The sequence below is a fragment of the Chelonia mydas genome, chromosome 28, assembly GCF_015237465.2.
Source record: "Chelonia mydas isolate rCheMyd1 chromosome 28, rCheMyd1.pri.v2, whole genome shotgun sequence".
In the NCBI taxonomy this organism is placed as follows: domain Eukaryota; kingdom Metazoa; phylum Chordata; order Testudines; family Cheloniidae; genus Chelonia; species Chelonia mydas.
Window position 1 is genome coordinate 3,844,918 of NC_051268.2, and position 16,438 is coordinate 3,861,355.

At 47.0% G+C, this 16,438-nt stretch overlaps 2 protein-coding genes and 2 non-coding genes across 7 annotated transcripts in view; 2 read left to right on the forward strand and 2 right to left on the reverse strand.

Moving 5' to 3' along the window:
• The window catches only part of LOC102943236 (zinc finger protein 883), a 2,438,435-nt gene that overhangs the window by 415,466 nt on the left and 2,006,531 nt on the right, over positions 1-16,438 (forward strand). The window lies entirely within an intron of this gene.
• Positions 1-16,438, reverse strand: part of LOC114020163 (zinc finger protein 501) — a 1,907,800-nt gene that overhangs the window by 381,467 nt on the left and 1,509,895 nt on the right. The window lies entirely within an intron of this gene.
• On the forward strand, positions 1,222-1,303 carry TRNAS-GCU. Its single transcript has one exon. It is a non-coding gene; the product is annotated as a tRNA-Ser (tRNA).
• On the reverse strand, positions 7,673-7,745 carry TRNAV-AAC. Its single transcript has one exon. It is a non-coding gene; the product is annotated as a tRNA-Val (tRNA).

Sequence of the window (16,438 nt, forward strand, 5' to 3'; positions counted from 1 at the left end):
GAGTCAACAGTGTGCCCTTGTTGCCAAGAAGGCCAATGGCATTTTGGGATGTATAAGTAGGGGCATAGCGAGCAGATCGAGGGACGTTGGTGAGGCCTCATTCGACGTTGGTGAGGCCTCATCTGGAGTACTGTGTCCAGTTTTGGGCCCCACACTACAAGAAGGATGTGGTTAAATTGAAGAGAGTCCAGCGAAGGGCTACAAAAATGGTTAGGGGACTGGAACACATGACTTATGAGGAGAGGCTGAGGGAACTGAGATTGTTTAGTCTGCAGAAGAGAAGAATGAGGGGGGATTTGATAGCTGCTTTCAACTACCTGAGAGGTGGTTCCAAAGACGATGGTTCTAGACTATTCTCAGTGGTAGAAGATGACAGGACAAGGAGTAATGGTCTCAAGTTGCAGTGGGGGAGGTTTAGGTTGGATATTAGGAAAAACTTTTTCACTAGGAGGGTGGTGAAACACTGGAATGCGTTAGCTAGGGAGGTGGTAGAATCTCCTTCTTTGGAAGTTTTTAAGGTCAGGCTTGACAAAGCCTTGGCTGGGATGATTTGATTGGGGATTGGTCCTGCTTTGAGGAGGGGGTTGGACTAGATGACCTCCTGAGGTCCCTTCCAACCCTGATATTCTATGATTCTATGATTCTATTCCCCAACCCCACCCTCAGCCTGGGCCCCTGGCTTCTGGCCCAGCCTCGTCCCCCTTACCTCCTTCCGCACCCCTCTTCCCAGGAAACAAGAGCCCCACTCCCAGCCCTGGTTCTCGACTGCAGCTTCCGAGGGGCCGCAGACACGGATAAGAGGGCACAAGTTTGGGGACCACTGGTTTAGGTGAAGTCCTCAATCACTTCTATGCAGGCCAATACAAGGTATTCCTCACCCACCTAGCCCCTCAATCAGGATGGACTAGGTATGTTCTGCTGCCCTTCACTCATACAGGAAGGATAAGAACATTTCATTTCACTGAATGCTAAAGTGATTTGTAACCTGACACCAGCCAAAATGGGTCATTCTGGCAAAGCGGCTCCATCATGCTGTGTACCTAGGCAGAGTAGGTGTGTCTATGCAAACGGTCTGTTCCTGAAGTCTTTCCCCCCAGCTCCTCACTAGATGTGAGGGGGGAGCTCATTCAGACCCTGCTTATGCTTAGTATTTAAAAACTCCTTCTTGTCCCTATCTCTGCTGGCCTTAGATTTCTCCTCGTGCCCTTTCCTGACAGCTCAGATGAGGTGGCCGAGTGGTTAAGGTGATGGACTGCTAATCCATTGTGCTCTGCACGCATGGGTTCGAATCCCATCCTCATCGAAGGCGTTCAGTCTTCTCTCTTCCTTTACAAACAACCATATCCCCCTTTGGTACAATGACAGACCAAACCATGGTGCTTCCTGCAAACAAAAACCTTCTCAGGAACTCAGATCCCCCGCTTTAAATGAAATGTGGTGCTGAAAGAATTGTCTAGCTCTCTATATCTTATCTCAAAAGGTAACATTCATAATCTCACCCTGGAACCTCCCTAAATTATTAAAATGCCCCCGTCCACAGCAAGGCCACGACAGTGACCCACAGCTAGAGTGTCTAGGCCAAGCTGTTCTGAAGGAGGCAACTCAAACATTTTCTCTGCTTCCCTTAGCAAGGTCTGACTGGGAAAACAAAATCCCCCAAATTGAAAATTTTCCGCTGAGAAACCAATACTAGTCTGTTTGGGGACTTTGATTTGAATGGATTATTATTATTCTCTTCTGCTCTCTGAATTATTTCAGTTCAGTCTTTGTCCTCCTGATGTGTTTCCAGGTGTTGAGTTGTGGGGGAGCGAGGCCAAGTCATGATGTCTCTTCCCCTCTTTCATACTTTCTTCCAACTTTCTAGAAAGCTCCTTTGCTCGGATGTGAGTGAAGCAGTGTCCATTGTCTCTGTGCTATCTTGGAGAAGTCTGCATTATACACGGTTCCTGGGATAGACCTTGCAAGTGTGGATACCTTTAATGGGCCAGCAGCGAGCCTAGCTTTTCCATTGTCACACCTGAAAGGCTGGTGGTGGGCATTTCCCAACCTCAGAACATATTTCAATAACGCACACAGAGTAAAACTTCATCATTTCCCAGACAAGGCTAGCATATACCATCCAACCAGGTATTAACTTTCAACAGATCACTACTTTTACAATGATACCTCACAAGACACATGTTGTACAAACCATATCATCATTATATGACAGTGGTGACTATGGGGCTTCCTCCTGACACAATCCTTGTCTTCTACCTGAAGAAACGGCCTCATTTCTATCGTTTCTATGATTCTATGATTTCAACCTCTCCACTAACATTACAAAACCAACTGCTTAGCATTGTATGGTAGAAGTTGGAGGGAATTCAAAGATCCTCCAAAGCTGTGCATTCAGGCCACCTAGTTGGGTAAATTCCATGCTCCTTATCCAGAAGAGACTTGACATGGCTTGAGGGGAGGCAGGCTTAGCTGTTCAATATACAGGTGGAGGGAGAAGGGCGCAGTACATTGACAATGTAGAACGTGACACTCATAATCGGTGGGTTTGAGTCGTAAGTGGGTGCCCTACCTACTCTGGTTGTGTGCTCTGAGAGTCATCTCCTTGCTTTCCATTTAAGGTCAGGGTGGGATATTATAACCAAGTGTTCTGGCAAAACTTTTTCCCTGGCCTGCTCAGTGAACCCTTTGCTGAGAAACTTTCCATATATTTGACTGCATGTCGGTTTCCTATATTGTTGGATGAGGCCCAAGGTGCTGGAAAGGAAATGTCCATGGAAAACTCAGATATTCCTGTTCTCCGAAAAAAAGGCAGGTATTAGTTAGACACCATTGCTTCTAGCATTCCTGTGGAATCCAAGGCGAGCTGAAGAGTTTCTGTCTATACTAGAAAGAATCATTCCATTGTAAATACAAATGAAATGAGATCTGCAGCTCGAGTCAGTGCCCTTGAAAAATATTTGCGAAGAAAAAAGCCATTCTCTCCCTTGTTGATAAGGATAAGGAGCCTTCTTTTGCTCCCAATTCCAAATGTGGAATGAATGGAGATTTTTGTTTAAAAACTTTCATTGCCCAGTGGGAATCGAACCCACGACTCAGCTGTTCAAACCCCAGAGCCCACCACTTAAAGGACCAGGTAGCGCCATTTCTTTCTGACAACCAGCTTTGGCTTTCTCAGGCTCCTACTTCGCCAGTCTCAGACGCTGGTTCAGTCTCCATTGCCCTGAAGGGACAAGAACAGAGAGTGAAGGATCCCCTGTGCTCAGTGTCACAAACCGAGCCCAAAAAATGGACGACATGGTGTCGCAATCTCAAATTATGCCTCCATCAGCATCACAGGAGCAAAACAAAGAAATCACCAGAGGAGCAATTTTCCTCTGCTTTCCTTTACCCCAGTGCAGTCCTCTCTGCTTCTTCTTCTTCTGCTTATAATCTGGAGGCTCTGTCAGGGGAAAAAATCATTGAGCTGACAGTATTTCTGGGATAGAAACCCAGAGAGTGGAGTTGATGCCAGCTGATGGGAGGCTGATTCATTTTCACAGGTCTCATGGCTTTAGCTGCCCCCTAGTGTAGCTCTCATTTTGTCAGCGCTGCGCTCTCAGGAAGCTGACAAAGTGCTGAACCCTGCTTCTTTTGGGCCACTGGGAGCGTGGGGATTGCACACAAGATGCAAGCCCTTCTGTCCTCTCCTTGTCCTGCTCGGCTACCCCAGACTCTTTCCCACAAATGGTTTCACCAGATGCTGGAGGGACCTAAGGACCTACAGGTTTCCCTCACCCACCTCGTAAGGCAAACTGTGATTCCCTTCTCTGACACTCCTGGGGCCACATATTCTTTGAGAAGCTTCTCCGCAGGAGATCTGATGTTCTGCAAAAATGTGTGTGTGGCTTGGGGGGAACCTACTTGTCTAGCCTCTCTCTGGGAGCTGAGAAGCTTTTTCGGACTCTCCCCCACTATGTGAGTCAAAGAGCATCTCCCCATGGTGGGAGAACACTAAATTCCACCCTCCCGTGCTTGTTACTCTGACCAGCTGGTCAATCAACCCCAGCTCTCTGATGTAGAAACCAGCATCTAACCAGCCTTGTGATAGCCCTGTTTGCTAGCTGGAGAGTGAAGGAATGAAGACAGAGGGCAAATGTCAGAAAAGGAATCTCAACTCACACTGTGACTGTGCCTTTGAAGAAGTGCTACAGACAGCCTGGCTAGCTCAGTTGGTCGAACATGAGACTCTTAGTCCCAGGGTCATGGGTTTGAGCCTGAGATGTTGGGTGCTTGATCTTACTACCTTAAGTGTACTTTTTTGTTTATATGGTGAACCCAAAATGAAATGCACTTTCTTGCCTCTCAACAATCTTATGCAGGAAATGTCTCTTCCTCTTAGCTTAGATAGCACAGGAAGAGAGAACAAACTGACATTTCCACATATTCAAGGGACACCATCATAGGACCTAACCACATCAGCCACACCATCAGGGGCTTGTTCACTTGCACATCTACCAACATGATCATAGAATATCAGGGTTGGAAGAGACCTCAGGGAGGTCATCTAGTCCAACCCCCTGCTCAAAGCGGGACCAATTCCCAATTTTTTCCCCAGATCCCTAAATGGCCCCCTCAAGAATTGAACTCACAACCCTGGGTTTAGCAGGCCAATGCTCAAACCCTGACTTATCCCTCCCCCTGAGAGATACCATCATGTGCCAGCAATGCCCCTCTGCCATGTACATTGGACAAACCAGACAGTCTCTATGCAAAAGAGTAAATGGACACAAATCAGACATCAAAAATGGTAACATTAAAAAACCAGTAGGAGAGCACTTCCATCTCCCTGGACACTCAAGAACAGACTTAAAAGTGGCCATTTTTTAACAAAACAACCCTTCAAAAACAGAGTTCAATGAGAAACTGCAGAACTGGAATTAATTTGCAAACTTTACACCATCAAGTTAGGCCTGAATAAAGACTGGAGTGGCCAAGTCACTACAAAAAATAATTTTCCCTCTGTTGATACTCACACCTCCTTGTCAACTGTTGGAAATGGGCCACATCCACCCTAATTCAATTGGACTCGTTAGCATTGACCCCCCCCCCCACACACACACACTCTGTCAGGTAAGTCCCATCTTTTCATGTGCTGTGTATTTATACCTGCCTACTGTATTTTCCACTCCATGCATCTGATGAAGTGGGTTATAGCCCACAAAATTTTATGCCCAAATACATTTGTTAGTCGTTAAGGTGCCACAAGGACTCCTTGTTTTTAAAAATATTAAGGGCACAGTAAGGAAATTAGTATATCAGAGCTTGTGGTAACATCATTTGAAGAAGAACAAGAGGTTGATGTGAAAAAGGGCTAAGGAAATCATGTTATTTCAAAAGGGAAAAGTGGTGTTGTGTGTGTTGAAAGGCTGGCTTAGAAATTTGCAATTGTTATTTTCTGATCCATCCCACCCTTCAGCAGCTAGACTTCAGGAATGGAAGAGGCTACTGATCCTTCTCTCCAGCTGGTTAATTCTGAAGACTAGTCTATGGAGTTGGGTGAATAGTTTTTGGATGAATATTTTAATTTACTGAAATATTTTGGTGGACCAAAAATGATTTTTTAAAATTTTGTTTCAACAAGAAAACTGAAAAAAATTAATCTTGGGTCAACCTGGATGATTATTAATTATTATTATTATATAGGTTAGGCTAGCTAGCAAGCCAGGAAATAAATGATTTGCACAGCTCTACTTGTATGAAAGGTTCACAATCGGAACATGCCTATGCTCTGTTCTGAGGCCGTTTGAGTTTCACGTAGTATCCAAAACCCATCTGAGCATGATGAAGTACCAGTTGAGGGAACAACAAGTGAAGATATGTGTTGAAAAGCTTCATTTCCTGGCTGGAAATCAAACTCAGGTCTCGGTGGTGAAAGCACTGAAATTTAACCACTAGATTAGACCACCAGGGAGGGTGGTTTTTTATCACCTGTACTAGGCTTTCACCGACTGCTCTGACTAATTTTGGAACCTGGTCCGTTCTCAATTTCCCTGAGGGGACAAGAACAGAGGGTGAAGGATCCACTGTGCTCAGGGTCACAAACTGAGCCTAACCAAAGGCATTGACACAAACTCAAATGATGCTTCAGCTTCCTCCACCAGGATCACAAGAGCAACACAAACAAACCCCAAGATGTACAATCCTTGTCTCTTTCATTTAGGCCCATCGCAACCCTCTCTGCTTCTTCTTCCTCCTACCTAGAGGCTCTTCCAGGAAAACACATGGAGCCAATCCTAACTCTATCCTAGAAGCCCAGGGAGGGGTTTTCATAGCACCTCACACGAGCTGATAGGAGTTAGATTCCGTGTAACGGGGCCCTTAGCTTTGCCTGCTCCCTAGCCTTGCTCTCTCAAGGCTCTTAGGCAGGAAATGTCTCCTCCTGTCTCTGAGCTTTAGTGGAACCGAAAGAGAGGACAAACTGACATTTCCATCATCCTCCCAGAGTGAGAGAGAATTTTCTCCTCTTCTATTCTAGCCTAGCCAAGAGAGGGAAACATAACCCTTCAGGGGCTCACTGTCCCCTTCAGCGATCTGTAGCTTCTCTCCTTCTTCCTACATTGGTGCCAGCTCTGCATTGGGCATATAAGTACTTCCGTGTCAGATCCTTCCCAGCCCTCTTTATTGTCACAGAGATTGTTTCAGGCTGCGGACGGAGTCAGCTCTCTGCCTATCGACTGGGTCACACTGTATCCATTCCTTGTATATTTCTGTAACTCCTCATTACTGCATTTGTGATGATTTATAAAAACCGGCCAGAGAGTAAAACGAGATGGCATTAAAAGTTAAAAAAAAAAAAAAAAGACCTGTCCTCAATGTATAATATTGGAAATTGTTTTGTTTTCTGTTTCTTTTTGTTTCAATTTACTGTGCTAAAAAAATCAAGGGAACAGGAAGGAAATTTGTAGCTCAGAGCTTGTGTTAACATGGTTTGAAGATGAGCAAGCTGTTGAGTATTAAAAAATATTATGGGAAAAACGTTATTTAGAAAGGGAAAAGTGATGTTGTATAGCCAGCAGCTGTGAAGTTATCCTTATAGCCATCCATTTGAATGGCCTGGAGCCAATCCCCCACAGAAACAACGGCTGAGAATTCCGGAGAACTCGGATCCAACAGGCCAGTGTTTGGTCTAGGAACAGAAAATACATGGGCAGATAGCAGGCCTTAGCTGGTTTACAGAACAAAGTTTAAGCTCCACAATGATTACGCTGTGACTAGGCTAGCGATTTCCAATTATTATGTTCTGATTCCTCACATCACAGCCCTGGCTAGCCAGGAAAGGAGGGGAAATGTGATCATCAGGAAATAGATTTTTCTGACATGGAAAGGGTACACGAGGCTGTTTGTGGTTAGCTCAAAATAAACAAAAGCGAGGGGGAACACTGCTGGCTGGGAGGTAACTAGGCAGGACAAAGGGTTGGGATTCTTCTATGCTCAGATTTGATATGTAGCTGGCAATCTCCCAAATGATGGTCTATTCCGTTCCTCAACATGCAGGCTAACGTTCTCCTTTTGAACTTCAAGTTTCATGAAAGAAAAAAAACAAGGAGGAAGAAAGCATAGAAGCTATGGATGTATTTGAGAAAGGAGTTGGACGGAAAGAAGACAACAGGCGCCACAAGAGAGAAAGCAGCACTGTTTCTGCCTGGTTTTGAACCAGGGACCTTTTGCGCGTTAGGCAAATGTGATAACCACTACACTACAGAAACCAGTTACTGTCACTTTTGGGGCCCTTTTTGAAAGCTCTCTCAGTAGCCACTACATCAGCTGGTGTCCCTTTGAAGAACAGGGAAGCAAACGGCACCAAGAACTTCTGTTTTAACTCAAACTATCATCACAAATGCTGCAAGGGCACCTCCAATTTGCGCATCTCACAATGACACAAAACACAGACAAATCTCACAACCAACAAAGCTCACATCCACTCTACTTTTTCATGGAAATTTCCCTAACAGCTTCCAGTGACAACCATAGAAAACACTGAAATGCAGTAAAATAAAGATGAGTGAGGGAAACCTGCAGGTCCTTGGGTCACTACAGTTTCTGATGGAAGTATCTGTGGGAAAGGGTTCAGCTTACTGAGGAGGACAAGGAGGTGAAAGATGGACATGCAGACGCTGTGCAAACACCATGATCCCGTAACCAATGCGCTGGGAAATCAGCACTTTGGCTGCTTCCTGCCTGCACAGAGTTGACCAACGGGGCAGCCAAAGCTGAGAAACCTGATACAATGAATCAGGGGGGAAAAGCAGATGTAGTTCTATAAAAGGGCGTAGAGCCTGGGCTTTAAGGTACAGAGTTTTCCAGCAGCATGAAGAAGGATGGGGAGTTGGGGTGGAGGGAATATTGTATTTTTTGTTTGACTTGCAAGTGAAGAATGGAAAGTAAATTTTTGTTAGAAAAAGTCCTTCACCAATTGGGAATTGAGAGTAAGAGCACGAAATTCGAACCACTGGGGACTGCATGCACACAGATTTTTGTCAGCCATACTAGGCTTTCTCCAGCTACTGTGTCTCCATGTGACGAAGCTGATTGAAATGAGCCAATGGAGTGTGATTTAAACAGACATCTCTATACAGAGACCAGAACGCTGACTTGAGATATAGAGTCTTGTGCCTTAGACCACTCAACCGTGCTGACGGCACAGAAAAACCTCTTCGATCAACCCTAGCGAGACCTGGGTTTCATTTATGGCCAGTAAAGAGCTGAGTATTATTGTCTAGATGTAGGAGTTAAAGAATTTAAACTAGGAGGAAGGGCCAGTTTTCCCATCACTTCATACCTTTTACATCCAAACATCATGACTTTCTGAATGAACCGTGCTCATTCAACCAGAAGATGTTGGGGTGGATGTAGGAGTCACTGGGGAAAATTCTCTGGACTCTGTGATGAATGAGGTCAGACCGGGTGTACATAGTGATCTAGTCTGGCTGTAAAATCTATGAATCAACACCAAATATGATGTGAAATTAATCCTCAGAAACGACTGTCCCCCATCCTGATCCCAGCAAAGGGTTATCCAAGGAAGGGGGCTGTTTAGGACAAAGAGAAGAAAGAGGTCTTCCTCTCCCCGGAGGAATTAGGCTCCAGTTTCATCATGTGCTGAGCTGGCTTCTCTTTTCCAACCTACCCAGAGGGTCGCACAGTGTCTTTCAATGTATTCAAGCTCTAGCTTCCTGTAGAGAAGGGGGTCTGAATCCCATTTCTCTCCATAGCACAGACATTTTCTTGAATGTGTTCAAGGAGGCAGAATTTCAGCTCTGAACTGAGTCAGGCTCCAAGCGTGATGAAAAGTGTGGGAGGAAGAAAAATCATAGAAAAATCTAACCTGCGAAGGAAGGAGACAGCTCCTTCTAAAGGAACTCTTTGTGTTCGTTCCTGCTATGTACAGAAGTGGCTGGATACAGCAGATTCCAACCCTTGGTCTCTTCAGGGATAAGGAAAGATCCAGGATGTCCCTTACCTGAAGAAGGGAGATGATTTCTGTGAGGGATGGAGGCCTCATCTAATGGGTTTAATCTGTCACCAGAAGCTGGGAATGGGCAACAGGGGATGGATCACTTGATGAGTCCCTGTTCTATTCATTCCCTCAGAAGTACCTAGCATTGGCCACTGTCAGAAGACAGGATACTGGTTAGCTGGACAGTTGGTCTGACATAGCGTGGCTGTTCTTATGTTCATTTTCTAGTGATTGCTCATTAAGTGAATGCAGTTCCCTTTCCCTCCTCAGGAAATACCTTTACTGTGCAAAATACCAGCGCTTTGCACAGAAAGGAGGGAAAGGTTTCAGAGTAACAGCCGTATTAGTCTGTATTCGCAAAAAGAAAAGGAGTACTTGTGGCACCTTAGAGACTAACCAGTTTATTTGAGCATAAGCTTTCGTGAGCTATAGCTCACTTCGTCAGATGCATACTGTGGAAAGTGTAGAAGATCTTTTTATACACACAAAGCATGAAAAAATACCTCCCCCCACCCCACTCTCCTGCTGGTAATAGCTTATCTAAAGTGATCACTCTCCTTACAATGTGTATGATAATCAAGGTGGGCCATTTCCAGCACAAATCCAAGTTTTCTCCCCTTCCAGCCCCCACACACAAACCCACTCTCCTGCTGGTAATAGCTTATCTAAAGTGACCACTCTCCTTACAATGTGTATGAGAATCAAGGTGGGCCATTTCCAGCACAAATCCAGGGTTTAACAAGAACGTCTGGGGTGGGGGGGGAGGGGGGGAGGAAAAAACAAGGGGAAATAGGTTACCTTGCATAATGACTTAACCACTCCCAGTCTCTATTCAAGCCTAAGTTAATTGTATCCAATTTGCAAATGAATTCCAATTCAACAGTCTCTTGCTGGAGTCTGGATTTGAAGTTTTTTTGTTGTAATATCGCAACTTTCATGTCTGTAATCGCGTGACCAGAGAGATTGAAGTGTTCTCCGACTGGTTTATGAATGTTATAATTCTTGACATGTGATTTGTGTCCATTTATTCTTTTACGTAGAGACTCCTTACAATGTGTATGATAATCAAGTTGGGCCATTTCCAGCACAAATCCAGGTTTTCTCCCCCCCCCCCACCACAAACCCACTCTCCTGCTGGTAATAGCTTATCTACCTTACTATGTGTATTCAATTCAAAGAGACTGTTGAATTGGAATTCATTTGCAAATTGGATACAATTAATTCAGGCTTGAATAGAGACTGGGAGTGGCTAAGTCATTATGCAAGGTAACCTATTTCCCCTCCCCCCCCCCCCCCCCCCCGCCGAGGCGTTCTTGTTAAACCCTCTATTTGTGCTGGAAATGGCCCACCTTGATTATCATACACATTGTAAGGAGAGTGATCACTTTAGATAAGCTATTACCAGCAGGAGAGTGGGTTGGAGGGGGGGAGAAAATCTGGATTTGTGCTGGAAATTTCCCAACTTGATTATCATACACATTGTAAGGAGAGTGATCACTTTGGATAAGCTATTACCAGCAGGAGAGTGGGTTGCGGGGTCGGGGGGAGGAGAAAACCTGGATTTGTGCTGGAAATGGCCTAAGTTGATTATCATACACATTGTAAAGAGATAAGCTATTACCAGCAGGAGAGTGGGTTTGTGTGTGGGGGAGTTTTTCATGCTTTGTGTGTATAAAAAGATCTTCTACACTTTCCACAGTATGCATTCGATGAAGTAAGCTGTAGCTCATGAAAGCTTATGCTCAAATAAATTGGTTAGTCTCTAAAGTGCTAAAGGAGGGGAAGGAAATGGACACATGATGGCGATGTAACCTAAGAAATGAAACACAACAGGCTTGTGTGCACATTGATTCTGAGCAGCAAACGAATCAGATTCCCATATCATGAGAGGCCAAAAAGCCATTTCTTTCTATGGCGGGGAACACGAGGAGAAAAGAGTTCCAACAATTCCTGCCCGTTTACTTATGAATTCTTTTATGCTATAAATAAATTTGCAACAAGATTTGTCTGAACGTGAGCAGGAGAGTGAGTTTGTGTGTGTGTTTTTTTGAAAAAAGCGGGGGGGGGGGGGTGAGAAAACCTGGATTTGTGCTGGAAATGGCCCAGCTTGATTATCATACACATTGTAAAGAGAGTGGTCACTTTAGATAAGCTATTACCAGCAGGAGAGTGGGGTGGGAGGAGGTATTGTTTCATGGTCTCTGTGTATATAATGTCTTCTGCAGTTTCCACAGTATGCATCCGATGAAGTGAGCTGTAGCTCACAAAAGCTTATGCTCAAATAAATTGGTTAGTCTCTAAGGTGCCACAAGTACTCCTTTTCTTTTTGCCTGTTATTAAAAGCTGGTTCCCCAATTCAGTTCCAACTCCTCTGCTAGAAACACCCCCAGGTCCCTGCTCACCCCAGTAGGGGCAAAAAGAGAAACCCCCACTGGGTGCTGCCCTTAACTCCAGGCTGCTGTCCCAGGGTGGGGGTGGGGACTGATTGTTTGCTGCTGGGGAGGGAGGCAGTATAGGCCTCTGGTGCTGAGCTCCTAGCACTTGCCCAGACCAGGCTGTCCTCTGCGTCAGCGGCTGCTCCCCGCATGCTCTCGAGTCAGACATGCAGGGCCCCCAGGGGGACAGAGGCTGGGACAGGGCAGCAGCCTGGGTTGGTCTGGGAAGATGCTGGGAGTTCTCGTTCCCTGAGAACGGGTCTGGCTCCCTTCTCAACAGCAAACAAATCAGTTCCATGTCCCCTCCCAGGAAAAATCAGCCTGGAGCCAAGGCCAGCACTGGACAATTCCCTTTACTTCCCACCGAGGCGTGAGGGAACCCAGGGCGTTTCTGGAAGAACTTTTGGAACTGATGTGGGGAAAACAGCCTTTAATAACAGGCAGCTCTAATTTCAGCTAACTGGGTTTGTTTGTGTTTTACAATTCACTATAGCACTAAATAATCCTTCAATCCTAGTGTCACCACCAGGGCCATCCTTACCCATACACGAAGGACGCAGCTGCAAATTTCCTGGCGCCCTGTGCAGCTGGGTGCTGCTCCAGCCCCTGCTCCATGTCTTCTCCATAGCCCCCGCCCCTGCTCCGCCCTAGCCCCACCCCACTCCACCCCTTCCCCAAATCCCCACCCTTTATCTGCCCCACCCTGCCTCTCCCCAACCCCTGCTCCATCCCAGGCCCTCCCCCACTCCCCTGAGGACTGTCGGGGTTACCAATCCCCCTTCAAGTCTGGCCTGCAGAGCCTCCTGGCTGAGGCGTCTCCCTGTGCTGGGCCCACTGCCCAGGGTCCCCCTCGGTCCCCCCAGCTGCTCACCACACCCGGCTCCGGACTGCTCCAGCCCCAGCTCCAGCTTCACGCTGTCTTAGCTCCAGCTCCACTCTGCCTCAGCCCAGCTGCTGCTCTGCCTCCAGCTCCCTGGGCTGCTTCTCTGACCCCTCTGGCTCTGGTTCCTGCAGCTCTGCTCCCAGGACAGGTGTCACAGAGTCCCTGGGCGATGCTCTGGAACTGCTCCCCATGAAGCCAGTCAGGACTCTGGGGCAGTCGCTTTCCTGTGAGCAGCCTGTCTGCAGGACACAAAGCTCACACAGCTTCCACCTTGCAGGGGGGAAGGGCCAGGCCATCAGTTGCCAGGAAACAGGGTGTCGGCCATTGTCTGTGTCCAGACCCCTGCACACACCTGCGCTCTAGGGCTCTGCAATGATCATACACCCTTAGCCCACCACCTAGAGACTTAAGAACTGCCTAGAGGAAACTGAGGCACCCCCACAATGTTCAGAGGAAACATTAAGAACAGTCCCACTTCGTCACATCTCTCCCCCCTTCGAGATCGAACGGAGCGGGGTCACTTTAGCCGGTGACCTGGGGAAGTTCGAAGCCACCAACGTTCCCATGGATGCCCCATCATCTCTCCAATTCCTTGGTAGGAGTTTCCTTGGCGGCTGTGATTGCAGAGCCATTGGCCATTATCTTTGAAAACTCGTGGCGAACGGGGGAAGTCCCAGATGACTGGAAAAAGGCTAATGTAGTGCCAATCTTTAAAAAAGGGAAGAAGGAGGATCCTGGGAACTACAGGCCAGTCAGCCTCACCTCAGTCCCTGGAAAAATCATGGAGCAGGTCCTCAAAGAATCAATCCTGAAGCACTTGCATGAGAGGAAAGTGATCAGGAACAGCCAGCATGGATTCACCAAGGGAAGGTCATGCCTGACTAATCTAATCGCCTTTTATGATGAGATTACTGGTTCTGTGGATGAAGGGAAAGCAGTGGATGTATTGTTTCTTGACTTTAGCAAAGCTTTTGACACGGTCTCCCACAATATTCTTGTCAGCAAGTTAAGGAAGTATGGGCTGGATGAATGCACTATAAGGTGGGTAGAAAGTTGGCTAGATTGTCGGGCTCAACGGGTAGTGATCAATGGCTCCATGTCTAGTTGGCAGCCGGTATCAAGTGGAGTGCCCCAGGGGTCGGTCCTGGGGCCGGTTTTGTTCAATATCTTCATAAATGATCTGGAGGATGGTGTGGATTGCACTCTCAGCAAATTTGTGGATGATACTAAACTGGGAGGAGTGGTAGATACGCTGCAGGGGAGAGATAGGATACAGAAGGACCTAGACAAATTGGAGGATTGGGCCAAAAGAAATCTGATGAGGTTCAATAAGGATAAGTGCAGGGTCCTGCACTTAGGACGGAAGAATCCAATGCACCGCTACAGACTAGGGACCGAATGGCTAGGCAGCAGTTCTGCGGAAAAGGACCTAGGGGTGACGGTGGACGAGAAGCTGGATATGAGTCAGCAGTGTGCCCTTGTTGCCAAGAAGGCCAATGGCATTTTGGGATGTATAAGTAGGGGCATAGCGAGCAGATCGAGGGACGCGATCGTTCCCCTCTATTCGACATTGGTGAGGCCTCATCTGGAGTACTCTGTCCAGTTTTGGGCCCCACACTACAAGAAGGATGTGGAGAAATTGGAGAGAGTCCAGCGAAGGGCAACAAAAATGATTAGGGGTCTAGAACACATGACTTATGAGGAGAGGCTGAGGGAGCTGGGATTGTTTAGTCTGCAGAAGAGAAGAATGAGGATGGATTTGATAGCTGCTTTCAACTAACTGAAAGGGTCCCTTCCAACCCTGATATTCTATGATTCTATGATACACCAGGCCCTTCCAGTTTCACGCCCTCCCTTAGGTCGGTGGTCGATAGCACTCGCAGGCCGCATGTGGGAAGGTTTATGTTGCCCTTGCCCTTTGGCCACCCCAAAAGCCCAAGGGGTCAAACTGGGATTGGGTCTTCTCCCCAACAAGCTGGCCAAACACAGCCACTTGCTTATCGGACTGTTTAACTTTCTTAACAGCTTTCACTCCATCTGAGACCTTCTCAAAGCTCTCCACACTGGATCTTTCAACAGGAAAGTCAGTGGATCCATTCACAACAGAAAATTTCTGGCTGTTAGGAACTGAAACTTTCTTGATTAAATCACTTTCACACCCTTCAGCTGCACTAAACTGCTTGCAAAGACTCCATGAGGATTCCTTTCCCTAGGGCTTTTCTGTGCAACAATTCACCCCTCACAGAAATTCTGCTCTTACCCTCTTCACCTAGGGCTTGCTCTAGAGGAACACTTTCCTGAGCAACAACAGACTCTTTCTGGGTCTCGCTTACATCCAGAATTACCTCTGGCCCATCAGGCGGATTCCTACACCATCCCCTTTCAGGCAAACTTACAGACTTCCTAGATAAAAGGTTAGAGGCATTCTCCTTCCCTTTGCCACACACAAGTTCAGGAATCTTTTCCTTCTTGCTGCAGGTTTCCACACCCTCAGTAGGTAACACGATCAAATCACCTTTCTGCTCTCCTTGTGCCCTGGCTAGGATCTCACCCTGATTAGACAGAGTTGCTACACCCTTTCCAACAACACACTAGCAACAGGCAAAATACAAGCACCAGAATTGTCTGGTCTCTGGGATTTTACATAGACACTAACTGGATGTGACCTAGTTACAGGGCCATTCTCCTGAGCAGACACAAAGTTAGGACCCTTCCCTTCCTGGACTTTAGCTGAATCCAGAACCAACTCTGAGACAACTGCACGACCCTCAACCATCACAGGCTGAAAGGCCCCTTCTGTCTGCTCCACAGACAAAGAAGAGCCAGACACACTTTCTCCTTTCCCAGACACACAGCTTGGGATCTCTTTCCCCTTGTCCCAGCACACAGGGCTGGTCACAGACAACTGCTTGGAGACCGGGGTAGCTCCCTCCATAGGCAAGTCAATACCCCTGACAGACACAGGCACGTTTCCTTCACTGTCCCAATTCTCCACCCAGCTAACAGGTAAGGTCCAGGGACACTCATCTTCCACTCTCCTCACCTTCCCACCCTGCTGACTAGACAAAGCCATCAGCTCACAAGGCTGCCTAGGCTCATCCAGACTTTCCTTACCAAGTGTAACCCTTCTGCCCATCAGAGCTGGCAGCAACAAGGGCCGGGTTCAATATCTAGGGGATCCATTCCAATAACACAATGCAAACCGGCTCGAGCCCCCCACCCAGTGACCTGGGACAAATATATACCACCCCCGCTGGGCGCCTCCAAGAGGCAATACTTCCCCTCTCGCAAGCACATAGTCTGAGTGTAGCAAAAAGCCTTTTAATAACAGAGAGAAACAATGTGGCATTATGTTGGGGAAACACCACCAACAGGATTCATAACACAACCCATGAGCAAAAAAAACCACCCCAAGCAAATTGGGGCATGCCCCTTTCCCTCAGGTTCTTGAGTCCCAGCACCCAAACGTCTCTTGAGTCCAGCAATCCACAAATCACCCAAAGTCCAAAAGGTCCAGCCCCAGAGTTCAAAAGTTCATCTGCATAGCGTTACTCCCCCAGTCTGGCTAAAATGTGCCTGTGTGTGGGGGAAAGGGGTAAGGGGCACCTTACGTGTCCTGAAGCT